This window comes from Oenanthe melanoleuca, chromosome 2 (genome assembly GCF_029582105.1).
Source record: "Oenanthe melanoleuca isolate GR-GAL-2019-014 chromosome 2, OMel1.0, whole genome shotgun sequence".
Lineage (NCBI taxonomy): Eukaryota > Metazoa > Chordata > Aves > Passeriformes > Muscicapidae > Oenanthe > Oenanthe melanoleuca.
This window is the reverse complement of record NC_079335.1, coordinates 99,031,033-99,046,984: the sequence shown is the minus strand read 5'-3', so window position 1 is coordinate 99,046,984 and position 15,952 is coordinate 99,031,033. Positions and strand designations below refer to the sequence as shown.

The following is a 15,952-nucleotide window of genomic DNA, read 5'->3' as shown; positions in this document are numbered from 1 at the left end:
AAATATTGGGTTGTTAGCCAAAGTCCGCACGTGGTGCCTTTGTTGGAATTCATTAAGATTGGGTTTTTAGACACAGATTACAATACCCTTTCCGTTGGAAGAGGACAGGAATAGCCACAAGTCATAACTGCTTTCAGTAATTCACTGCTGATAGGAAGTATTGGTGCTATTTAATTTATATCAATCATAACAGTTTGTATCACTTTGAAGGTGTAGGGAACATCCTAGACCATCCACTGACTTTTCTACCTGCTCTAAGAAAGGTTCCTCCTCATCTTGCTGTCATTTAGCCAAACTTCTCTGTTTTGTTTTTTCTTCAAGAAGTTTCAGAATTAAATCTTGAGAAGAACAACATTTCTTCTATTTGATTCTCCTGGATTTAAAACAATTTCCAAAATTTTAGGGTTTTACCTATTTTTCCATTAAGAAATTGTTCTACAAGCATATTTCATCTACAGATACATGAAAATCTGTAAAAAATGCATTCATAATTATTTAGACTATAGTAAAAGAAGCTTTGATATTTAAAATCCAGGAAAAAAATCATTTTCTGATTTCCTAGGCAGCTGGAATAAATTATTTGGAGCACTGTGTTGTCATGCTACAAAACTAGAAGTTATGTAAATTAAGATTTCAAGAAGAGAAGGTTGAGGATTGATTGAATTTCATGAAAATTTTTCTGTTCTAAAATTCTAGGTACTTGTGCAAATATCTATATGCACAGAAGTAAGTGGGCCTAGGAAGACCATTCCTAAAGGCCAATCCTCACAGTACACAACACAAAAATAATATTAATCTCCATTCTGCACTCATCTCTTTACACTGAAAGCCTGAGTGCATGAGGGGATAAGCACAATACCAGAGCATGTTTTCAGTATCAAACACCTCTAAAGAGTTATAGAACTACAAATACTTGTGTTTAAGAGAGGGACTTGATTCCTGCATGAGGAATATACACCAAATAAAGGAGAGTTAAAAATTATAGGAGGGAGACAGTGTGCTTTACATTTTAAGCAAAACATAGCAAAGCAAGAAGCTGAATTATTTGATTATATCAGGGTAGTCTCAAGTCTGTTTTCTCACCTATAGAACAGCATAAGATTAAATTACACCAAGTGCCTCAACTTCTCAGATGAAAAGCAAAATGCAGAACATCATTGAAGGTACCTATTCTTGACATGGGATTTACAAAAAGATTGTTGTATTATTTTTCTTATTATACTAACCTTTTTTAGAACTTATAATTGCATTGCTCCTTGTGAATCTGATTATGTGTAGGAGCAGCACACCTAAAATAGGCTGCAGGCCTGTTTTTGATGTACTTATTACATAGTCACTCACAGTAAATTAAGTTGCTCTTTGAAGAATGCAACTAAGTTTGTGTTTCCACAGTGTGCCTAAAAGACTTCCAACTGAAGACACCAAATATCTGCTTTACTCCCTTAGAAAACCAGACTTCAACCTTGTAACTATTTAGCTTAATTCTATCTGCTGCTGATGTAGGCAGTCACAGTGGTTTGCTTGTCAAGGGACAAAGCATTCCCTGTTTCAGAAAGAAGAAAAAATGACATCTCTGCCACTGACCCAGCCTTAGGTAGCTCAGTCTCTACATACCAGGCAGGAGAGTCAGAGGAGCAGAAGTGGGTTCAGTGACATTTCAGATTGGTTTTCATCTCCACCACTTTGGGATACAGAGCAATAGAGTGACACATAATGGCAGAATAACAAACAGCATGGCAAAAGACAGTGGAATGATCTTCTGTATTTTCATAAGTAATGAAGTTTAGCAGCTGTAGGAATATTCTTAAAGAAAATTAGCCATCAAGTTAGCTTAAAGCCAGCATAAATGATAATTTATTAGGCTTTCTCAGAACAGTGGTGTTAGTTATTGGTATTGTGCAAAAATGACCTTGATACAAAGTTCAGAATACCCCATTACACATGCAAAAAGAAAGCAATTTGGGTATATTACATTTTAAATGATCACAGTTAACATGGTATTGAACTATTTTCTTTTCTAAAGGATGCATTATGACAACCTTGAAGAGGTTATTCACACTAATAGGCTTTTTATTATATAATTCAACACAATTTATGTTTATATGGTGTCCTTCATACAAGTATATAAAAAACAGTCTTGGCAGTCAACTATAAATTGAAGTGAAGACAATAGCAGACAAATACCATGTGAAGTGACTGTCCTACGGGGGAAAATGTGTTCTAGATAGACAGCAACAAGGAGAACTGGGAAAAAGCCCAGACCTCATTTGATGAGATATTAGAACACAATGAATAATGAAGTGACCATATGAACTACATTATCTTCCTTGTGAGCACTGAAAACCTATTCTTATGTTAATCCAAGACATCAGGGAATCTTTCAGAGAATAGAAAAGGTTAATATGTAATATAAAAAAATGAATGCGAAAAGTGCAAAATTCCTTTTTTCTTTTCTTTACACTTCTGTCCTTCAAAAGACACTAGGGAGAAGCTAAAAGTTGAGCTGAAACTCTTTTCTTGTCTAGCAGATTCCTAATGGTAGAAGAGGTAATCAAAATGACTTCTAAGCAGTCTTAATTCCTCAGGGATAACAAACCAAGTCAAAACAAAATAAAGCCAAACCGAAAAATACCACACTATTCAAGGACACAGGCAATTTAAGAAACAATAAATTATTATTCTTTCTCTAGATGTTCCAAGATCGACTGTCAAATGACTGCTACAAAGTTGTGGTTTCCAGGTGTGAGATGTAACCCCAACAAATGATGTGAATTACAAGCTGAGATGGGGAGACAATTTATTCCATAATTAGAAAATACAGAATACACTGAGCCTTTGAACAGAAACATTTGAGAAATATGACTGTTAATTTAACCTACTTTCAACATCCTGTTCTGAACAAAAACATTTCTAATATTAACTAATGATACAAGTTTTAAAGTGTTCTCTTATATTAAAGACTTCAGACAACACTTTCAGAAAAAGTCATGGCTGTTATTTCATGTTTGAGTTTCTTCCTCTCACAGCTGTTACTCCAGACAGCTATATCTGCATTTGTACATTTTTTTAACATACGAAAGTGTACAGAATAAAATCAAAATTCCCTAACAGCAGTGCACACAAAAAATACTTTCAATTAAATACAGAAAGAAAATACAATTACTAGTATTCATTCTTATATTGGGCTGTGGACTAATTCCTGGAGATTCAGTGCAGGAAATAGCTCTTCAAGTCTAAAGAATACAATCAAAGCTAAAGTACACTCTAGAAACAGCTAAAAATAAAGAATAAAGAGAAGCTCTATGAAGCAGCACGAGTGACTGACTCTAAGTTAACTCTGCTATAAGGCAGTTTGTAACCTCTAAATGCTTTAGACTAACTTGTAACCTTATTTCAAACAGCAACAGCTTATGCAGTATCACTGGAACCTATTAAACCATTATGTAGATAGTTAATACAGAGATCTAGTCCCAAAATCGGTAATTCCTTCAATTATTTAGCACTAAGCAATTATGAAAAATTATCTACTGTCCTTTTTCTTGATCAGAAGATGGGTGCTAATGGAAAATTTAGAAAAAATGCATGCTTGCAATGCACAGAAGTTTCCAAATAATTTGGGGAGTTTAAATGCATTTTAATTTCAAAGCATGGGAGAAAACAAAACAAACAAACAAAAAAAGACATGGAATCAATTAAAGTTCTCATGCTCTGAAGAATCCAACTCATTCCACTAAGTTGGAAGAATAACTTCAAATTCTCAGGCTGCTGCTTCTATAAAATTAGGGCTAACCAGCAGAGAATTAAAGAGTTAGAAGGGAATTGGTGAGAATATGTTATTTATTTTTAAACTAATGGTCTACTACTCACCTCCTTTACACCAGCCCAAACCTAGGAACTTACTGCCATGCAAGAGAGAACACACATCCACAGTATGAGAGTCTGACTCTTGATGGCACAGCATGCAGAAATCCTGCAGAAGTCACTGCAAACTAACTTCTAGTGACAAGAGGTGGAGTGTACACCACATGAAGCACTCACACACGGTCCTACCACTGCCTTTATAGCTTCTGCACATATGAGTTCAAGTGGTGTAAATTGGCAGTCTACCACAAGCAAGGGGAGATTCTGAATTAATAGAGTTTTCTATAAAAGAGCTTAAATCACAAGTGGAAAGAGAGGTAAATTTGGCAAAGCAAGTTTGCAAACTCCTGAAGATCCATGCTTGCACTTTTTCACTGGAAATTCTGTGTGTCATTAAATTTACCTGTCATCTATTTTTCATATCCTCAAAATAATAAATATTATGCCTGCATTCGTTAACAATGTTATTCACCAGTTTAAGGTGCAAGATTTTTTTGATGAGACTATAATAATTTGTGTCAGTTTCTACTTTATTTATTGTTCATTCTGAGACAATTCTTTTCCACATTGTTTCTGGCTACAGAGGGAGATATAACAGTAATCCTTGTGCAGCACTATTTTTAGGCTAAATTTACGTCCTGGATTTGCACGTCAACTGCCTTGGTGGTAAAATGAGCTCTCAAAGACAGCATTGTTTATGCTTCCATTTATGCTTAAATTTGACTGTCAAAGCCAAGCCAAGTGAAAAACAGAGACCTTTAGCTCTTTTTTTCTTAAGTCAAATGTGGATTGCTTATTTTAATTATTGACTAAGTCTTCTTTCTGGGGGAAAACAACTCTTAGCATTTGCAGGATCTGCCTGGATATCACTATTTTACACTTGGGCTGCACCCCCCTTCACCATCCCCCCCCAGCTTGTACTCAATACTGCATACCCATTTGAAGATCATAATGTTTAATGTGCTGACTACTGACTTTGCAACATCCCAAAATCATATGTAATGAAGTGTAACCAGTTCTTCATATATTTTAATTATTTTCTTTGGATGATTTCTGTTTTACAAATGTGCCTTCTGTTACAAAAAGGAAGAACATCACTACTAGAAAGGATCATTTGTCACAACTTGAGATTTTGGTGATTTAACTTGGAAGACATTCTGGCATATATTCCAGGTTATAAAGCAGCCCCTGACAGGAACTTAAGTAAAGGAGGGATTTGTTTGCCAAACTTTCTACTGAAATATCTTCCTTCCAAACAATTTCTGAAGCCACATCTCAGGGCACAAAGGCTGGTGAAAAATGACCCAAGACTCACCTAATGCCTTGTAAGCATTTTCCTTAAAAGTCTGGCCTTGAAATTCCTTCATTTTGTCTGCTGTGTCTTATTGTGTCTTACTGTATTTCAGCACCAAAATATGGAAGACACAAATGTAACAGAAAAAAAACCTTTTCAAAAGATACCATGCAATCTAAAAATTATTTCTTCATTCAGAATTGTGCAGGGGGTTCTTTGTAGGAACCATCAGAAAACTGTTAAATCTTTTCAGAGCTTTCTGTTGTCCCTGCATGAGTGGCATGATCATAGTGAGGTGGTAAAAAAAAAAAAAAAAATAGAAAAAATCACTGGGGTGGTGAGAGGCAGAGCAGGTGGTTCTCTCCTGTGAGACACTACCTGTGAAGCAAACCCAGAGGAATGCTCAAGGCAGTTGGATTCCTCTCTTACACTCTTCTTTATCTAAACCACAAATATTGCAGTCAACATTACAGATTTTGCTTTATAGAAGTGGAACAATACGCACTTTGGGCTACTTGTGAAACTTGCAGTTTCTTTGTTCTTCTTTTGTTTTCTCCTCAGTCTGTCATCTCTTTTACACCTTATTCCTTGATGCTGCCCTTCCTCACTGGTCTACTGTCACCTAGAGCACAAAGTAATATGCAGAAAACTAAACTATTTTGTAATTGGGCCTGCCATGACAGAAGTAGACAGAGCTAAATTAAATAAACCCTTGAACAAACGAGAGTCAAAGTCAGGCTTTTTGTCAAACAGAGATGGGTCAAGAGATTACAGTGATTTTTGCCAATGACACTCAATGTCTACTCTTTGTACTTCTTTGCCATGGTATTCTATTGTGGGATGATGTTTCTGTCTTATTTTTTGGCATTCAGATTACAGGGAATTATTAAGAGGCTTCAAAAGAAGCTATGCTTAGTTCTTCTTGGCTGAAAGGCTAGAGAATGTGGAATAAAATTGTAACAACGTCATATTAAATCTACATGCAAGGTGCTTTTCTATAGCAGTAAATAAAGCATATCTCCAGTGGACGAAAATTACACTTCATTTCCCCCAGTAAGTGTCTTCAAGTCATTGTTTTTTCACAGAGGAATAAAAATTTTTCACATAGTTTCACTAAAATGTTTTATATTTTGGTCACAGATTTTCATTATGTCTTGAATTTTGTTTGAAATTCTAATGAGAAAATTTTATAGCAATACTTGTTTTTTTACATAATTTCAATATTCCATTTCAAAAACTAAGATTCTTGGGAGTTTCATTTTTTAAAAATATTTTGTTATACTATCCCACTTTCGAATATCTCATTATAACTTCTGTGCATAACCTGGAAATTATATTAACTGGAAACAGGAAAGTATTTTAATCAACTCTACATAATTCCAACCAAAATTTTAAAAAATAGATTTGCTCTACAATACACATGATTGCTACCAGAATGTCATACTATGAAAAATATAATTTAATCTGCTTTCCAAAAAGTTTGCTAATTATTGTGATGGAATTACTCAGATGAAATTAGGAATTTATTATTCCTCCATTTTTTTAATATCTTTTCTTCTCCTCTCAAACTTTCATTTTTTGGAACATTATGTTCTCTTTGAAACAAATTATTTTAATAATAAATTTTTAATTTTATCATTAGATAGGAAGAACTCTTCTTCAGATTTCTTCTCCTCTGATAACACAAGAAAGTCTCATTTAACACTGGCTTTTCAGAGATGAGAAGATACATTATATTCATCAAAACTAAGTGTAAAAAAGAAATTAATAGTAAATACATCCAATATGAACAGAGCTTTTGGAGCCAGGTTCCTTTAATTGGGGAACAGTGGGTCAATCTCCTAGTCTTAGAGCATTTCCTTTGCAAAAATCTCACTACAAGAAAAACATGCAATAATTTTAATGTTAAATAGTGGGGAAGGATCTGGAAATGAATGAATAAATTAAAACATTTTTTTTTTTAATTTCACCACAGCCTTAACTGTTTGGGGCATTTTTATTACACTGCTGAATTACTATATTTCGACTATTACTTGTTTTCTCCCTCAAGAAATTAATTCTTTCTTTGGAAGAAAGAATTGAGCTTTACCTGGCTTAATCTTTCTATTCTACTGCAAGCACAGTCTGCAACAGCAGTGTTGCATGACGGATCAGTCAGCAGTGAAAGATGGGTTCTTGGTACATTTATGTTAAAATCATGCTGAGCCACCCTCAGGAAGAGACTGGCTGGGATGATTACCAGATAACTGAAGGACTTCCTGTTGGGACTGTGAGCAACCATCTATGCATCTTCAATTAACTCTTTGGCCTGAAGGCATGAATATATACTAAGCTCCACAAACTCTCTTGAAAAGCTGTGAGAAGTTTACACAAAAATCTAAGCTCTCCTTTTAATTTATCTGTAAATTGAGCCCTGGGCTCAATCCCGAACTCTGCTCCACCAAAATTAGTGAAACCAGTGGGATTCTTCTTGCAGCCAGACTCAAAATGCAGGGAGGGAGGACCTTCCTCTTTCAGTCCTTAGAGGAAGACTCTTGTGCTAGGAAGATGATGCAGCAGAATTCTTTCCCAGGTCCTGCTTCCTACACAAGATAAGCTGCAGACAGCTGTGGCATGCTCCTCCTCCAGGCAAGCCCAGCACAAGCACATCTAGGGAAGAGTTCCCAAATCTCCACATGCACCGCCATCCCAGAAGGCACAACACAAAACAGACAGACCAAAGGTGCCATGCCTTCTCGGCAAAACAACACCTAACCACTGTTTTAGCTCACAATGACGAGGTAGACAGTTTTCTTGAGAAAAACTGAGATCTGCTGAAGGAAATGACAAATCTTAGAGAGATTCCCTGCCACACATCATACGGAATTTAATTAGAGTTGCAGTCCATAACTTTTGAGTATTTTTTTCAATAGTAGACATTTTAATTCATATTTCTTTCTCATAAAAATAAACAAATACGGAGGCATTTACATAGAGCAAAGATTTTGGTGTCAGGGCTTTGTTCTTTGAGTGGACTCTCTGATTTGTATTTCATTTCCTCATCTATGAAAAATCATTCCTGACACAAACTCATCCCAATCAAATAATTTTCAGAAACTAAAGAATAATCTAGAACATGTAATTTATGAGCCCAAATTTCATAATTTTTATAATTTTCTTCTCAAGCCTATGGTGTATTACATTTTCTTATTTTTCCTATCTTCAAAGAGAAGACTATTTTCACATATTTGTTTTATTCATATTTTACCAGTGTGTTGGAGGCATTTTTCTGGTGTAGACACCGTTAAAGAATACATGCAGTATTTTATCAGAAACATTGGTCCATAAAAAATTTAAACATTTAAAAAACCCAAAATTTAGTGATTGAAATCACTGTTATTAGACTGTAAATAAGCACACATATTATAATCCTGCTGTTGAATGTGCTGCAGTAGTGATCAAAGATCATTTTGCTATTGCCTACAAATGGAAACAGAAGATGCCTTTATACAAGCCAGTCTGTTTATACGAGAGTATTTTGTTCATGTAGTTACTCATCCAATGTAAATATTTAAATCCTTTGATTTAAATCCTTTTAAAAATTAAATCCTGTGAAGTAAAAATAGTATGAAGCATTTCTGTCTCCTTGCCTTTTTTTCCTATTCCAAAAAAATGGCATCAAAAAACAGATTTCCAGAATAACACAAACAAGATGTTTTAAAGTACTTAAACACTTCACAGTAACTTCAAGTTATTTCCTGACTTGCATGAAGGTAACTGTAGTGATTTGAAGAGATTTCAGTAGCTTCATCATAATATAAGGAAATATTATAGAAGATGGAAATTATGAGCCTCATTTAAGCAAATTCATTAACATAATTCCTGGATTTTTTGTCTTTTAATCTGAGGCTGAGTATTTTAAATATTCTTAAATATTAATAGAGATATGCTTTTGGTTTTTAATGGTAGAAGAAGGTTGTCACAACTTTTAAGAGTTGCTCCAGTTACTGTCTAAACCACCATTTCTCAAAACAAAAACCTGTATCAAACTAACCAGTAGTTATCAAGCAATGATTCCATCATTCACTCCAGAGAAAAATCTCTCAATTTTGCTGTCATATATGTCATCTTCTGCCAAGAAAAGCAGATATTCGACATTCTCTGAGCAAGAGAGCATCCTCCATGATAAACTGTCTTTTCTTCTAACACTACTTGTCAACAAAAAACAATTTAGGCCAACTGCATTATAAGCCAACATCTAAAGCAAAACCCTAACTCTACAGCTTTTCAAGACAACGAAGAACAAATACTTCAGGTGAAATACTATGAAGCAACGCCTACGCCCTGCCCAGCCTCACACAAAGCAGCAACAAGTGTTGTGTGAAAAATCTAGGACAAAGTGCATCTGCAATAGAGCTGCAGAAATTATTCAGTCACAGACATAACTGAGGTAATTTTCAAATATCAGGCTCTAGTACCAACACGGTTATTACAATGCACAGCTCAGTTAGGGGCCATTCATCCTCCCAACACCGTATTTTGGCAGGTGCAGTGTAAGTGTACTGTAACTATCCTTCTTATTTTACACTTTTTTTTGCCCTGCAAATACTGAAAACATGAGGAGTAAGATCCAGTCTTACTTCTAACATATGTAAGGTAATATTAAATTTGTATCAAGGAATCTCTCAAGAGACTAATAGAATACATATACACGAGGCTGTTTGAGGGGGCAAAATTCTGGAAAAAATGTAATGAAACTGCACCCATATCACCATTCTTTCAAGATATATTCAGTCCAAATAAAATCAGAGAGAGATAGAAGACAGAAAGTTGCTTCAAACTCCTACTGAACTTATGATAATTTGGCAAAAAGACTTAATCCCATAATTCCTTGTGTTTATGCAAGAAGAGCTGTCAACTTCACTAGTTGAATGCTGTTGAAGTATGTTTTAGATACATGTTGCATGTATATATCAGTACAGTTTTCTTACAACAGCTAAATTTTTCTATCACCTATGAAGTAAATATACTGTGATACAAATGTAGTAGTGCATTGTGAGACTTTCTGTACTGATATTAGGGTTATCATTGCAGTAGATGTGATGATTTCTAAAACTGATCTGACCATAATTTTGAATACTATAATGTTATTATTGCTGATAGAAAAAAATCAGATTTTTTTAAACTCTTCAAATACAACCACATACTTGAAGACATTGCTTTAAGAAAGATTAGCAGTGGACAAATAGCATTGTGAGATCTTCAAGACACACTGTTTTTTTTGCTATAGTCTCTGCAGGCTAGCCTATCAAGCTGGACAAAGATATTTTTTTCTTGGAGATGCTACTAAAGAATCTTGTCACAAAAATTCTCCTTCCTCTTCTTTAAACCAGAGAATAGACCAGAGGAAGGCCCATCAGTTGGGATAAGAGTATGAAGAGTGTTATCTATCATTCTTCAAAAAGGCAAGCCCAAAAAAACAAATAAATTAGTCATCTTTACTGAAACAAAGCTAAATTCCTTTACATCTGCAAATGAATTTACCTGAATGCATCCAGAAAGGTATTTCTTAATTCAGAAAAAATTTAAAAGTGTGCAAAGCTCCAATTATTGCCTCAATGTAGGACTTACATTCTTATCACACTAATGTTATCATATCTGCAGGCCTGTATTGATTTTCATTACCTCAGGATCTGGTTTTTCAGAGGTTTCAACCCTGGACATGCCTGCTAAAAAATATTAATATAGATAAAAATTGATGGGGTTTTGGATGCCCTACTGCTACTGAAAGGGGAAAATTTTGAAAGGTTTTTCAATCTAAAATTTATGTCATCCATTAAAAGAGTCTACTTTCTATAATTATAGCTGTGGGGGAGGAGGGTTGCCATACATCATGATGCCAGTGTATCATCTCAAGAAACCAACATAACAAGCTTTTGCAAGTTTAATCATGGAGGACCTTTCCCTTCCTTTTCATTTCCCTTTCTTTTTCTTCAAATCCTGCATGAATCACTGATCAGTTGTTTGGTCTCAGTTTCATCAAAGATGATTCATCATTGAAAAAAAAACATGTGAAACACAGTCAAATGCAAACAAATATAAAGGTGAAATCTACAGAGGTGAAAATTGGTAAAGATATTCAGAATTCATTAGTGATTTAGTGACTAGTGATAAAGGCTTATTTTTGATGAAGATTTGTCTTGCATTATAGACTTAAATTCGCCACTGGTAAATTAAAAAGTGTTTGAATATTTAATGGATCAGAGGTTGAAGTCGCATGCCAAGACACAATTCAGAGCACTGCCCTTGTAATGTGGATGCAGGATACTTCATTAATTTCTTCTCTTTGTCTGCCTGGCAGGCATGCAGGATTGTCACCTGTGTGAATTTCGTCGCTAGTGTGGACACACAGTCCTGAGCCCTAGAAGGCTGTAGCCAATGAAAACTGTCCTCAAATTGGGCTGCCTGGCCTTTAGTGTGAAGGTAATCAGACTCCTCTCAATTTGAAAACCTACCATCTGGAGCTCCTTTTTGGTTCTGCTCCAAGTAGCAGGGAGAGGTCCAGCATGTCTTCTATCCCTTTGGGAAGGTTTTAGGTCTGCAATGACTGCTGATTTATGCTAGAACACTTATAAGTGAGGTACTGGGACATGCAGTGGACTCACTCCATGTGCAAAATTAGAAGTGCTAAGTTTAGAATCTACTAGGATTCCCAGTGGCCATAGGCAGCTCGTCCTAGCGTAATCTCACCAATGAGAGTCACCCATCATCTTGAAACTTAGAACTGGGGCCTTCCTTTACCTGTATACAGGGACCAACAGCCCGAGAATTTTTAATTTTCCAGCTGTCAGATCCCTTTCTGACTGGTAAAATCTATAATAAACATGTGGCAATGGTAGGTAATGTGGTTGGAGGTACTCACCAGAATGGTAATTGTAGAAGAAAGTAAAAACAAGATGGATTCTTACTGATATCAAATTCAAATAATTTTGAAAAATTTTGTTTTATTTTAAACTAATGAAATAAAGTCAACACGACTTATTTTGTGACTTATTCACTCAAGACTGTTGTGTGAACTCTAACCTTAATTGTTTTGAAAAAAGAGTCTTTTTAACAAATGGAGTGCATTCAAACAGGGGTTAGAATGTTTCCAAACTCCCTTATAGACCACTTCTCACTTTGTTCCACCTTCTTCCTTACAGCTTTCTAACAACTTTTGCAGTGTTCAGGTGAGAGCAATTAAAGAGAGAAATTTAAAAAGTCACATAAGAAGGATTAAAATGGCAATAAATTAATACATACATATAAAATAATAACTTAAGGAAATATTTGTTATTAACATCACACTGCCGAAGTTAATTAAGACTACAACTTTACATATTGCCATTTTTTATGGTTTTTTTTGTTCTTGCTGTATCACCTCTGAGGGGTTAATGGCATCTAAATACATATATTTAGAGAGAGATAGATATAGGTAAATATTTAAATGCAAATATTGCCCGTAACTGCTGTTAGCAAGTCAGATAAAAGATGAGACCACTGTTCAAGCCTGAACATATCTTGCTATAAATTGTTAGTTCCTTTTGTTATATGTTGTCTATCCTTATACAATAAAAGAACAACAATAGTATTCAAACTGTATTTAAAAAGCTGTAAAGAAAGAAATCGCAATTTAAATGGCCATTAAGAAACATTTAAAATTGCAAGATCAATTCAGCAGCTGAAAAGAAGAATGAAATCCTGCCACTAGACCCATCCAAAATTGAACTATGAAATGGGCCGGAAAATATACTGCTGAACTCTTTGCCAATAGGGAAACATATTAAATCAATGAAAGAATATTTGGGTAATTAAATTTTTATAACCTGAGGTAAGAAAAAGAATGTGATTTGTCATAAACAATGAGCACTGTGTTCCAAGTTTTTGATGAAATAATCAAAGCCAAAATATCAGTGCTTCTGCCTGGATCCTTCATTTCCCTCTGTGTATCCATCCCTAAGAGATGATCTCTCAATTTTCTGTCAGTATGAGAGGAACTTGTATCTCATGTACACAGAATAGGAGCTCATAAGTTTTTCCAATAAATGTTTTTTCTATTGAAAAATACAAGTTCATCAAAAAGTAATATGTATCAGGACAATAGTTGCAATTCAGCATAAGAGAAAAAACAATTTAATAGCATGGATCACTGTTGGAATACTTTTGGGAAAAAAAATGTCTCACTAACATTTTTAAATTAAAAATTTAATTTCATAAACAGCTTTCAGATTTAAAAGTTTTGAAGTCCTAGTTTAATATATTAATATTAGCTAAAGGAAATATTAGGTCATTTAGAATAAAAAAATCCAGAGAAGTGTGTTTCATTCCTCTTTTTAAACAGGGCAAAAAAAAGATATTTTCTGTGAAACTAAGAATGAACTTCTCATTATTTCTGCTGTATTTGTACATCGCTGCATATTATGCTACATCAAGTCTCTATATGTTGTCTTCTACTTTCAGTGTATTAGCAAGGATGTGATAAAGAGAAAAGGGTTCATCAAATTCCTGGATGAGAATATACACATATATACATACAGAACATATGAGCATTGAGTCATATATATAGTCATATACATATGAGTGATATATTTAGCCATGGATTATAACAGAGATCAATAAGACTTACTTATCCTTGATTTTTCAAATGGTTTAACTGGGTCACCATATTCAAAATAAATTAATGGCAGACAGGCATGGAGTTGGACCTCCTTCTGTTCATTTCCTTAAATACTAAGCTAAAAGCTAAGTCTTATTTTGGTCAGCATAAATTTCTTGTTAATGTCAAAATAAATTGAAATCAGAGAGATTAGAAAGATTATTTCATTTAGAATGAAATATTAGTGATACTATTGAAACCAAGTTCAGTTATGTCACAGTGTGACTTGGGTTTTGCCAATTTTAATATATTTAATTTCTTTTAGAGATAGGATTTAGGAGTAAAGACAACACAGGCTTAAAACTTAAAAAAGGTACAAGAAGAAATTTATTAATAACACAAAAAGAATTCTGAATAAGATTCCTAGATTGTTCCCTCTCCCTTCATTCCACATTTCTTAACATCATACAGAGAACACTTCAGTCAGTTATCCACCCAAATAATCACTTCAGTTCACTTAAGGGAGAAAAGTTCCATTTTTAGTTATGCCTTAGGGGGTGTCTTCACCTTCACAATCTACATCCGCCCGGGAAAATATTGCAGATTATGACTCTCCTCTCATTTTTCACAGTCCTTCCACAGCTGTGCTATGGGTTATGTTATACACACAAAATTCTCTTCATCTCCTTCTCTATCGAATGTCTCTTCATATTCCAGTCCCAAAACAGAGAGCTCCATTTCCCCGAGGCAAAAAGAAGCATCCAAACCTCCCCAGGTATATCTCACAGTTTAAAGGAATTTTAGTGAAGTCACATTTCCCTTAGCCCACAAAAAAGGTTTTCAGCTACTTATCAGTGGCATCTTTTCAATCTCTTCTCACCAAGACCTTTATCTTCATTCTGCTGACCTCTGTAGTCTCCATGCTTTATTTCTTCTCATTCAGGGGAGCTCAGGAGATGGAGAATCTTACCCAGGCATTACGAAGTCAAAATTGTATCCAGATCGTGAAGAAGCCACATGGGCAGCTGGAGCCGAGCCCAGCCAGCAGGGCCGGAGCCATGCGGCCGGTGCCGGGGGCTGGGACCATGCGGCCGGGCCGGGCCGGGCCCCCCACCAAACCGGGGCTGGGGTGCCGGGCCGGGCTCTCCCGCCGAGCCCGGAGCCAGGCCGGGGCCAGTGCCCCATCCAGAGCCACCTCACCTCCCGGGGGCCGGAAGCCGAAAGAGCTCAGTTAGCTTGATCTGCTGTGATCTGTGAAAGCGAAATAACTTTTCATTGGTTTCCCGAGCTGTCCATCACCAAATCAGCTCTCTGATTGGTGCCAGCAGCCCACAGGGGAAGCCCCCAGAGACGGGACAGCCCCTCCATTCCCCGGCCTCACGGTGCTCTCCCTGAGGCGAATCCACCCTTCCCCGCTAGCAGGTGAAACCAGCACAAGTTGTCAAAGCATTTTCCCATTCGCACAAAAGATCTAACCCTTAACTTAGGCAAATGAGTACTGTGTTTTCTGGATTCTAGAAGGAAAAGCGCCTGACCAAAGTCTGGCAAAATCTTTAAATATGTGCTTCATCTAAATGATCCCATTGTATTCATTTGCTCACAAGATGTGGGGATAGCATTACATGAAGTCACAAGGGCAGCATTATCAATAGGATATAAGACATTTATCAGTATAGTTTTAAAAATTGTATGTCTGTCAGGAAAGCATTTGATGCTTCATTACCAAAACCTGGTTACATGCTATCTCTAATGTCTATCAAATATAGATATTGATTGAAATTCTTCTTTTTCAGACTTCCTGCTCAGTTATGCCCTGCTCAGCATGCAACATTTGGTGTCAAATGATTACAATGTCTTGAAATAAATGCACGCCTTGTAAAACATATTAAGGAGGATGAACATATGGCCTGCATATTCAGACACTTATTTTAGGTTGCATGCCTTATGTACACATTCGTGTCCAGTAGGAATAATAGCACCCAACATAAAAATGTGAATACTATTTTCTGCAGAGTCTATTTTAAAGTTAGAAAATAATTTTTCTACATTAAGCATTGAAAGCTTTAAATACTTTAAGAAAACTATAAGTCTGTTTCAATTTAAAGTATTGTCATCCATCAGCAATCTCTTGAACAAACAAAATGCATTTATTACTTGTTTCATATTCATAAACCCTATTGGAT

At 35.5% G+C, this 15,952-nt stretch overlaps 1 protein-coding gene and 1 long non-coding RNA gene across 2 annotated transcripts in view; both read right to left on the bottom strand.

Annotated features, from left to right (window-relative positions):
* Window positions 1-14,380, bottom strand: part of LOC130249800 (uncharacterized) — a 168,023-nt gene extending 153,643 nt beyond the window's left edge. The window contains exon 1 of the long non-coding RNA XR_008839854.1: window positions 14,343-14,380. This is a non-coding gene — a long non-coding RNA (uncharacterized LOC130249800). The remainder of the gene's footprint in view (window positions 1-14,342) is intronic.
* CNTNAP2 (contactin associated protein 2) overlaps window positions 1-15,952 on the bottom strand; it is a 1,042,550-nt gene that overhangs the window by 867,786 nt on the left and 158,812 nt on the right. The gene's annotated exons all lie outside the window — the stretch shown is intronic.